This window comes from Hordeum vulgare, chromosome 6H, assembly GCF_904849725.1.
Source record: "Hordeum vulgare subsp. vulgare chromosome 6H, MorexV3_pseudomolecules_assembly, whole genome shotgun sequence".
NCBI lineage: Eukaryota > Viridiplantae > Streptophyta > Magnoliopsida > Poales > Poaceae > Hordeum > Hordeum vulgare.
Genome location: NC_058523.1, coordinates 532,112,487 through 532,122,444, shown reverse-complemented (window position 1 = coordinate 532,122,444; position 9,958 = coordinate 532,112,487). Strand labels below are relative to the sequence as shown.

The window sequence follows — 9,958 nt, the reverse complement described above, 5'->3', positions numbered from 1 at the left end:
CTGGTTCTTGTAGACGTGCAGGTCTTAAAGGCGAAACGCAAGAGTCGCCGAATCGAGCCAAATTCACGGAGAGACGGGCGATAGCTCCGCGGCGGGCTGGTCAGTTACCCATCTCCTCGCCCGACGCCGGCGGCCTGGTCAGTTACCGGCGGCCTGGTCAGTTACCCATCTCATTCTTCCTCTCGGAGGCACACCGTCTAAATGTGATTTTCTTCCACCCAGACCTGGATTCATTTCTCAATTCGATCTGGGGGTCGGAGCAGCCGCCGGTCTGAAATAGATTGGGGACGCCAAGGAGAAGATCCAAGTAAGTCCAGGATGTGATTTGACCAAGGAATACTTGCGGGATGGGGAGGAAATTGCCCCCTTTTGCTCCGGCCGCGGCGGCGGCCGGAAGAAAGCGAAAAGGTTCCACCTTGGTCCCGCTCGCCGCGTGCAAGCACAGTGCGCTGGCGCGGCAAATCGGTGGCTGGGCATCCTTGCCCACCGCCATAGTGGGCCTCATCACCTGCCGGCTGCTGACCGGCAACGGCGATGTGGTCGATTACATCTGCTTCCGCGCCGTCTGCTCCCGCTCCCCGCGACCCTAATCTGCTGGACCCGAGCCTCCGCCCGCGCGGCTGGGTCGCGCTCTGTGACGGCGACGCCGTCCGACCAGACGACGCCTGCGAGATCGTCTTCTTCCACACGCGCACGGCCAGGCGCCTCCGCGTCCCCTTGCCTGAGCTCCGGCGGCACAGAATCGTCGCCTTCACCGACGGCCTCGTCATTCTCATGCACAAGCTCACCACCGCGGTCCGCGTGCTGCATTCGTTCACCCACGACGCGGTCGACTTCCCGCCCCTCGTCGCCATGTACCACGAGGTCGTCAGGCAGAAGGCGTCCCTGCTTGACATGAACACCGCGGTGTGCAGCAGCGCGTCCTCCGCAGACTCCATCTCCGTGGTGGTCTGGTTCCCCTACACGAATGTGGTGCTTGCTGCAGACCCGGGCTCGCCGGATTGGGAGGTCCTCCACAGCGGACTCTATGTTCGCTGCGCCTTGCCCTTTCAAGGAAGGCTCTATGCCACCCTGCGTGGTTCGAGTGAGATCGTGCAGCTATACCCTCTGAGACGAGAAGGACCGCTCGACAACTCTGTGCTGATTGCTGAGTCTCCACATTCTGCTCACATCAACCTCTGTCTTTTTTACCTCGTGGAGTCTGGTGGAAGGATGCTGCTCGCCGTCCGGCAGCCAGCTCATTATGCAAATCTCATTATGCAAATGGGTCAGAATGGCATTCATTGGACTGGTCGCGACGAATGGTCTGCCCGCTCTATGTAGTGGATCTGAACAGCCAGCCCTGTAAGCTTATCCCGGTGAAGAGCATAGGTGACCGTGCGCTGTTTCTCAGCTGCGACCGATGCCTGTCTGTTTCAGCCAGCCATCTCCCTTCTTTGAGCAGCAACTCCATTTACTTCACTCTACCACAGGACCCCATTCTGGCGCTGTCGCTGGGGACTGGTTTGTTCGAGCGATTGGCAGGCTCCTGCCAAATACACGACAACAAGGAGAGGATCCGCCCCTCTGTGCATCCCTTCACCATTGTTGATCATCTTATCACCTACTGCAATCCTTGAGAGTGGTATGTATGTTTTCCTTCTTCTTGGTTACCTCCCTGGCACAGTTGCACCTGATCAATATCTACTGCATTTGATATATGTGTAATTGTTAATTCTAATGCCATCTCTTCTTGAACATATGTAGGAGTAAAGGGCTCATGTTCCGAGTACCACTATATACCTCAATCTTTCGAGGAATTGATCAAGAAAATAAGGGCACAAAAGTGGGAACTGCGGATTCCACGCATCGCTGTCCATTCACGCTGAAGAAACAAATGTCATGTTTCACATTACTCACTCAAAAATAAAGGTATAAATAATGCCAGTAGGCACTAGGCACAACTTCTTACAACCGTTTCAGTTAGTGTTTTTTAGTCATGCAGCTTCTAACCTTGCACGCTATTTGTTTGATCTGCTTTTAATCATTTTATCGTGTGTTTTGTGTGTGTGTGCCAAAAGTTGTATTTTTTTCGAGAAAGGAAATATATTTAAATCGCAAAGATACCAATGACACCTGGCCTTTGTACTAGCAAGACACCGAAAGACATCAAGGATACACATAGCCAAAAAAGAAAAAAGCCCCCCCACAGTGATCAATCATCAGCAACAGTAGCACTCTAACCACTACCGAAGACAACACCTGGATAACAAACAGGTTCTCCAAAAGCAACGCCTCCAAGAAGGAAACAATATACAAGCATCTTCCTTGCCCGATCAAAGATCTTGAGTTTTTACTCTGGAGAAAGTCTGAGTTCACCCAAAAACAATGTCTTCAAAAAGCCCATTGCCAAGTACAACCAATAAAGGCCAGACCATGGATTTTCAGCCTGGGAATCGAGACTCGGTACTTGACGAGCACAACCAAAATTGTCATCCTCCAGTGTTGTCGTCCCCACTTGCCGAGGCCGCTGCTGCAAGTCACCAAACACCTAGCACAGAGTCTTCATTGCATCCAATAAACCTTTCCACCAACGCTTCAAGACCTCCAATCGCCATTGTCATGACTTTCTCCACCTCTATCAATGTCTTGGGAATCTTGACTTAGACATGTCCAATGACTGATAAAAAAGCAAAGCTTCACGCTGCGTCCTATTGAAGCCATGCCAGCTGATAATATGAGCGCGAGCGACTGGAGCCTTTCCGATCTAGATATTTAGGGGCGACAAATGCCAATCTGTATACATCTCTGATACGTCTTCAATTTATTTATAATTTTTGATGGTTTCATGCTATTATCTTGTCAAACTTTGAATGTTTGACATGTCTTTTATATCTTTTTGTGGACTAACTTATTAACTCAGTGTCAAGTGTCAGTTCTTATTTTTTTTCGTATTTTTGACCCTTTTCAAAGAAAAATTTGAAAGGGAGTCCAAACGGAAAAAATCCTCGAAAAGATTTTTTTCCGAAACAGAAGAAGATCGGGAGACTTGAGAAAACCAAGGCAGGGGGTCCCAACCCTAGCCCCGGCCAGGGGAGGAGGCCGGGCCTCCCTGGCTTGTGGCCCCCCCGGACCTTCTCTGCCCTAGGTTTTTCCTATACATTCCCTAAAATCCCCAAAAAAAATTAGAAGATCATCAAAAATACTTTTCCGCCGCCGTAAGCTTCTGTCTCCGCAACATTCCATTCTGGGGCACGTTCTGGTGCCCTATCGGAGGGGGGATTCGGATACGGAGGGCTTTTTCATCAACACCATGACCTCTCTGATGACGCGTGAGTAATTCACCATAGACCTACGGATCCATATCTAGTAGCTAAACGACTTTTGTCTTTATTGAATCTTCAATACAAAGTTCTCCATGATATTTATAAAGATCTATCCGATGTAATCTTCTTTTGCGGTGTGTTTGTCAATATTCGATGAATTGTGGATTTCTGATCAGATTATCTATGAATCTTATTTGAGTTTCTTCTGATGTCTCTTATGCATGATTTCATATCCTTGTAATTCTCTTCGAGTTGTGGGTTTTGTTTGGCCAACTAGATCTATGATTCTTGCAATGAGAGAAGTGCTTGATTTTGGTTTCATATCGTGCGGTGACCTCATCCAGTGACAGAAGGGGTAGCGAGGCACGCATCGTGTTGTTGCCATCAAGGGTAAAAAGATGGGGTTTTCATCATTGGTTTGAGATTATCCCTTTACGTCATGTCATCTTGCTTAAGGCGTTACTCTGTTCGTCATGAACTCAATACACTAGATGCATGTTGGATAGCGGCCGATGTGTGGAGTAATAGTAGTAGATGCAGAAAGTATCGGTCTATTTGTCTTAGACGTGATGCCTATATGTATGATCATTGCCTTAGATATCGTCATGACTTTGCGCGGTTCTATCAATTGCTCGACAGTAATTTGTTCACCCACCATAATATTTGATATTTTGAGAGAAGCCTCTAATGAACACTGTGGCTCGCGGGTCTACTCCATACTATATTTTTAGCCTTATTCTTTTTATTCGTTGCACTTTCCGCATTCAGATCTCACTTTATAATCAATTTTGAAGGGATTGACAACCCCTTTATAACATTTGTGTTTGCGCAGGTACTCTGGACTTGACGAGATTCTCCTAATGGATTGATACATTAGTTCTCAAACTGAAGAAAATACTTACTGCTGCTGTGCTGCATCACCCTTTCTTTTTCAAGAGAAAATTAACGCAAGCAAGTCTCTGTTAACGTGTCAATTTCTGGCGCTGTTGTTTGAGAAGTAGCAGAAGGATTTCTGACGCCGTTGCCGTGGAGGATCAAGTCAAGAACTCATTCAAATAACTTTCGCAAACTCATCTCTTACATTTACTTTTTTGGCTCTTGTTTTCCTATCCCCCACTTCTGAAAAAAAATCTTTGCCTTTTTCGTTTGCCTTTTTTTTCGTTCGCCATTTTTCTCTCGTCTGCTCTTTTTCCCTTGTGTGCTTGCTTACTTGCTGAAGTCATCATGATTGAAAACACCAAACTTTGTGACTTCTCGAATACTAATAATAATGATTTTATTAGTACTTCGATTGCTCACGCCACTAGTGCGGAGTCATACGAAATCAATGCCGCTTTGCTGAATCTTGTTATGAAATAACAATTCTTCGGTCTTCGTAGTGAAGATGTCGTATCCCATATTAACACCTTCATTGAGCTCTGCGATATGCAAAATAAGAAAGATGTGGTTGAGATGATTGATTAAATTGAAGCTTTTTCCTTTCTCGTTGCGAGATCGAGCCAAACCTTCGTTTTCGTCTTTGCTCAAAAATAGTATCGATTCTTGAGATAAGTGCAAAGATGCGTATATATCCAAGTATTTTCCATCGGCTAAGATTATTTTTCTATGTAATGATATCATGAATTTTAAGCAACTTGATCATGAACATGTTGCACAATCTTGGGAGAGAATGAAATTGATGATTAGAAATTGTCCAGCTAATAGCTTGAGTCTTTGGATGATTATACAAATCTTCTACGCTAGCTTGAATTTCGCTTCTAGAAATATCTTGGACTTCGTCTCAGGTGGAACATTCATGGAAATCACGTTAGGGGAAGCCATAAAAAACTCCTATACAATATTATGACGAACTACTCTCAGTGGCACACTGAAAGGTCACCTACTAGTAAAAAAATACACGCTATAGAAGAAATTAACTCGTTGAGTGCTAAGATGGATGAGTTAATGAATATGGTTGCTAGTAGAAGTGCTCTTTTAGATCCTAATGATATGTCTTGTCTTCTTTGATTGAGAGTAGCAACGCTAGCTTGGACGTTAATTTTGTTGGTACGAATAATTTTGGCAACAACAATGCTTTTAGAGGAAACTATGTTCCAAGGCTATTTTCTAGTAACTCCACTAATAACTTTGTCAACTCCTACAACAATACTCATGGAAATTACAATAGATTATCCTCTGATCTAGAGAGTAATATCAAAGAGTTTATCAACTCACAAAATATTTTCAATGCGTCCATAGAGGAAAAACTACTCAAAATTGACGATTTGGCTAAGAACGTTGATAGAATGTCTAGTGATATTGATGTTTTGAAAGTTAGATGTGCTCCTCCCAAGATCAATATGGATGAAACTTTGAAAGCTATGTGTGTTTCCATGATTGAGAGCAAAGAAAGAATCGCCCAAATTCATGCTAGAAATGAATGGCTTAAAAAGGCGTGTTCTCGTGATAAGAATCACGAAGATCTTAAAGTGCTTGGTGTGACTCCCTTTGAATCTTTGTTTTCTTGTGTCAAACCTAATGATGATGGGGCTGGATATGAATCCACTTTGGTTGAAAAATACCCCATTGATTCGGAGTCCATCTATCTTGATGCTAAAAGAATTGAAAGTGGATTTCAAGAAAAATTCAATTATGATAGTTGCTCCTTGATTGAATGCATTTCCTTGATGTAATCCATGCTAAACTCTTCACATGCTTATAGCGAAAACAAGGCCTTCACCGATCATATTGTCGAAGCTATGAAAAAAAATCTTTTGAAGAAAAACTTGAATTGAAAGTCTCTATACCTAGAAAGCTTCATGATGAGCGAGAACCTACTATCAAAATCAAAATCAAAATCAAAAACTATGGATGCAATGCTTTGTGTGATTTGGGTGCTACTGTTTCCGTGATTTCAAAGTCTTTATGTGATGTTCTGGGTTTTAATGAGATTGAAGAGTGTTCTCTTAATTTGCATCTTGCGGATTCTACTGTCAAGAAACCCATGAGAAGAATCAATGATGTTCTTATTATTGCAAATAGGACCTATGTATCCGTGGATTTCATTGTGCTTGACATTGATTGCAATTCTACATGCCCTATTATTTTTGGTAAACCTTTCCTAAGGACTATCGGTGCTACCATCGATATGAAGGAAGGGGATATTAGATTTCAATTTCTTTTAAAGAAGGGCATGTATCACTTTCCTAGAAAGAAAATAAGATTGCCTTATGAATCCATGATGAGGGCTACTTATGATTTGAGCACCAAAGACGACGATATGTGATTCTATCGCCTTATGCCTAGCTAAGGGCGTTAAATAATACCGTTTGTTGGGAGGCAACCCAATGAATTTATCATTTTCTTTCTGTTTTGTTGCGTCCACACCATCATAATTCTGTTGTGATTGTTTTTTTGTGTGTGTTTCTTTTTGTGTTTGAGCCAAGTAAAACCTTTATGACTAGTCTTGGTGATGGTTGTTTGATCCTGCTGAAAAAAGACAGAAACTTTTCGCTCACGAGATGGTTTTTATTTTTTATTCAGAAAGAGCTTTTGAGTTGATTCTTTTTTCTTCTGGTTGATATGCCTTTGCCCAGGCAGTTGTAATTTTTCAGATTTTTTGAGGTACCAGAAGTATACGAAGTATACAGATTGCTACATAATGTTCTGTTTTGACAAATTTTGTTTTTGTTGAGTTGGTTGCTTGTTTTGATGAAACTATGGATAGTATCGGGGGTACTAGCCATGGAAAAGTGAGAATACAGTAGCCCAACACCAATATAAATAGAAAACAAGAGTGCTACAATACCTAAAGTGGTGGTAGTTTATTTTCTTATGCTAATGTTATCAAGAGTTTCTGTTTAAGTTTTGTGTTGTGAAGTTTTCAAGTTTTGGATGATTTTCTCATAGACAAAGAGATAAGTAGTAGAAATAGCTCAAGCTTGGCATCCCCAGCCAAATTCAAGGACACCAAAAAGCCTAAGCTTGGGGATGCCCCGGGAAGGCATCCCCTCTTTCGTCTTCAATCCATCGGTAACATTACTTGGAGCTATATTTTTATCCACCACATGATATGTGTTTTGCTTGGAGCGTCTTGTATCTTAGGAGTCTTTTCTTTTTGTTGTATCACAATCATCCTTGCTGCATACCTTTAGAGAGAGACATGCACTCATCGTGATTGTGCTAGAATGCTAATTATGCTTCACTTATATCTTTTGAGCTAGATAATTTTGCTCTATGGGCTTCACTTAGATCTTTTAGAGCATGACGGTGCGTGACTTGGTTGTTGGCTTATGCTATGAAAGTAGTACCAAAGGTGATAGGTACCCAAAGAGTATACAAAACCTCCATCTTCATGTGCATTGAGTAGAAATAGAAGTCTTGATTCCTGTCAATCAATTTTGAGACGTGGATTTGGTAATATTAAGAGTTATATTAGTAGGGTGTTATAAATCTAGAAATACTTGTGTTGAAGCTAGTGATTCCCGTAGCATGCACGTATGATGAACCGCTATGTTAGGAAGTCGGAGCATAATTGACCTATTGATTGTAATCCTTTGTGTTGAGGTCGGGATCGCCCGATGGTTAACACCTACCAACCCTTCCCCTAAGAGTATGCGTTTAACACTTTGTTTCGATTACTAATAAAAACTTTCGCAACAAGTATGTGAGTTCTTTATGACTAATGTGAGTCCATGGTATAGATGCACTTTCACCTTCCACCATTGCTAGACTCTCTAGTGTCGCGCAATTCTCGCCGGTACACAAATCCACCATATGCCTTGCTTAAAACAGCCACCATACCTATCTACTATGGCATTTTAATAGCCATTCCGAGATATATTGCCATGCAATTTCCACCGTTCCGTCTTATGACTTGTGCCGTCACTCTCATATTGCCCTTGCATGATCGTAAGATAGCTAGCGAGATGTTCCAACGTCATACGCCAAGCTAGATCGTTGCACATCCCGGTACACTGCCAGAACCATTTCCTATAGAGTCATCATCATTTTGAGCTTTGAGCTGTGAGTAAATAAATGTGTGATGATCATCATTATTAGAGCATTGTCCCGTGTGAGAAAAAAAAAGAGGCCAAGATCCCAAATAAAAAAATAGAAGAGGCCAAGAGCCCAAATAAAAAAAAGAAAAGAAAGAAGGGACAGTGCTACTATCTTTTTCCACACTTGTGCTTCATAATAGCACCATGTTCTTCATGATTGAGAGCTTCTTGCTTTGTCACTACCATATGCTAGTGGGAATCTTTATTATATAACTTGGCTTGTATATTTCAATGATGGGCTTCTTCAAATTTCCCTAGGTCTTCGTGAGCAAGCAAGTTGGATGCACATCCACTAGTTCTCCTTTTTGAGCTTTCACATACTTAAAGCTCTAGTGCATCCTTTGTATGGCAATCCCTACTCATTCACACTGATATCTATTAATGGGCATCTTCATAGCCCTTTGATACGCCAAGTCAATGTGACTATCTCCTCCTTTTTGTCTCACAACCACCACACTCTATTCCACCTATAGTGCTATATCCATGGCTCACGCTCATGTATTGCGTGATAGTTATAAAAAGTTTGAGAAAGTAAGAGTGCGAAAACAATTACTTGGCCAATATCGGGGTTGTGCATGATTTAAATTAGTTGTGTGAGGATGTTGGAGCATAGCCAGACTATATGATTTTGTAGGGATAACTTTCTTTGGCCTTGTTATTTTGAAAGTTCATGATTACTTTGCTAGTTTGCTTGAAATATTATTGTTTTCATGTCAATAGCAAACTATTGTTTTGAATCTTACAGATCTGAACATTCATGTCACATGAAAGAAGTTGCAAAGGACAACTATGCTAGGTAGCATTCCACATCAAAAATTCAGTTTTTATCACTTCCTACTCAAGGACGAGCAGGAGTTAAGTTTGGGGATGCTTGATACGTCTCCAACGCACTATAATTTTTGATGGTTTCATGCTATTATCTTGTCAAACTTTGGATGTTTTATATGCCTTCTATATCTTTTTTGGGACTAATTTATTAACTCAGTGCCAAGTGCCAGTTCCTGTTTTTCCGTGTTTTTGACCCTTTTCAGAGGAAGATTTGAAACGGAGTCCAAACGGAATAAAATCCCCGAAAAGATTTTTTTCGAAATAGAAGAAGATCGGGAGACTTGAGAACCAAGGCAGGGGGTCCCTAGTGACCCCACAAGCCCCCTAGCCCCGGGCAGGGGGGAGGCCGGGACTCCCTGGCTTGTGGGCCCCCTGGACCTCCTCCGCCCTAGGTTTTTCGCCTATATATTTCCTAAAATCCCAAAAAAATCAGGAGATCATCGAAAGTACTTTTCCGCCGCCGCAAGCTTCTGTCTCCGCAAGATCCCATTTGGGGCACGTTCTGGTGCCCTGCCGGAGGGGGGATTCGGATATGGAAGGCTTCTTCATCAAAACCATGACCTCTCCGATGATGCATGAGTAGTTCACCATAGACCTACGGGTCCATAGCTAATAGCTAGATGGCTTCTTCTCTCTCTTGGATCTTAAATACAAAGTTCTTCATGATCTTCATGAAGATCTATCCGATGTAATCTTCTTTTGCGGTGTGTTTGTCGAGATCCGATGAATTGTGAATTTATGATCAGATTATCTATGAATCTTATTTGAGTTTCTTCTGATGTCTCT

The 9,958-nt window shown here is 42.5% G+C and overlaps 1 pseudogene; it reads left to right on the top strand.

Annotated features, from left to right (window-relative positions):
• Positions 1–313: 313 nt before the first annotated feature.
• On the top strand, positions 314–2,833 carry LOC123402307 (annotated as a pseudogene).
• Positions 2,834–9,958: the final 7,125 nt, after the last annotated feature.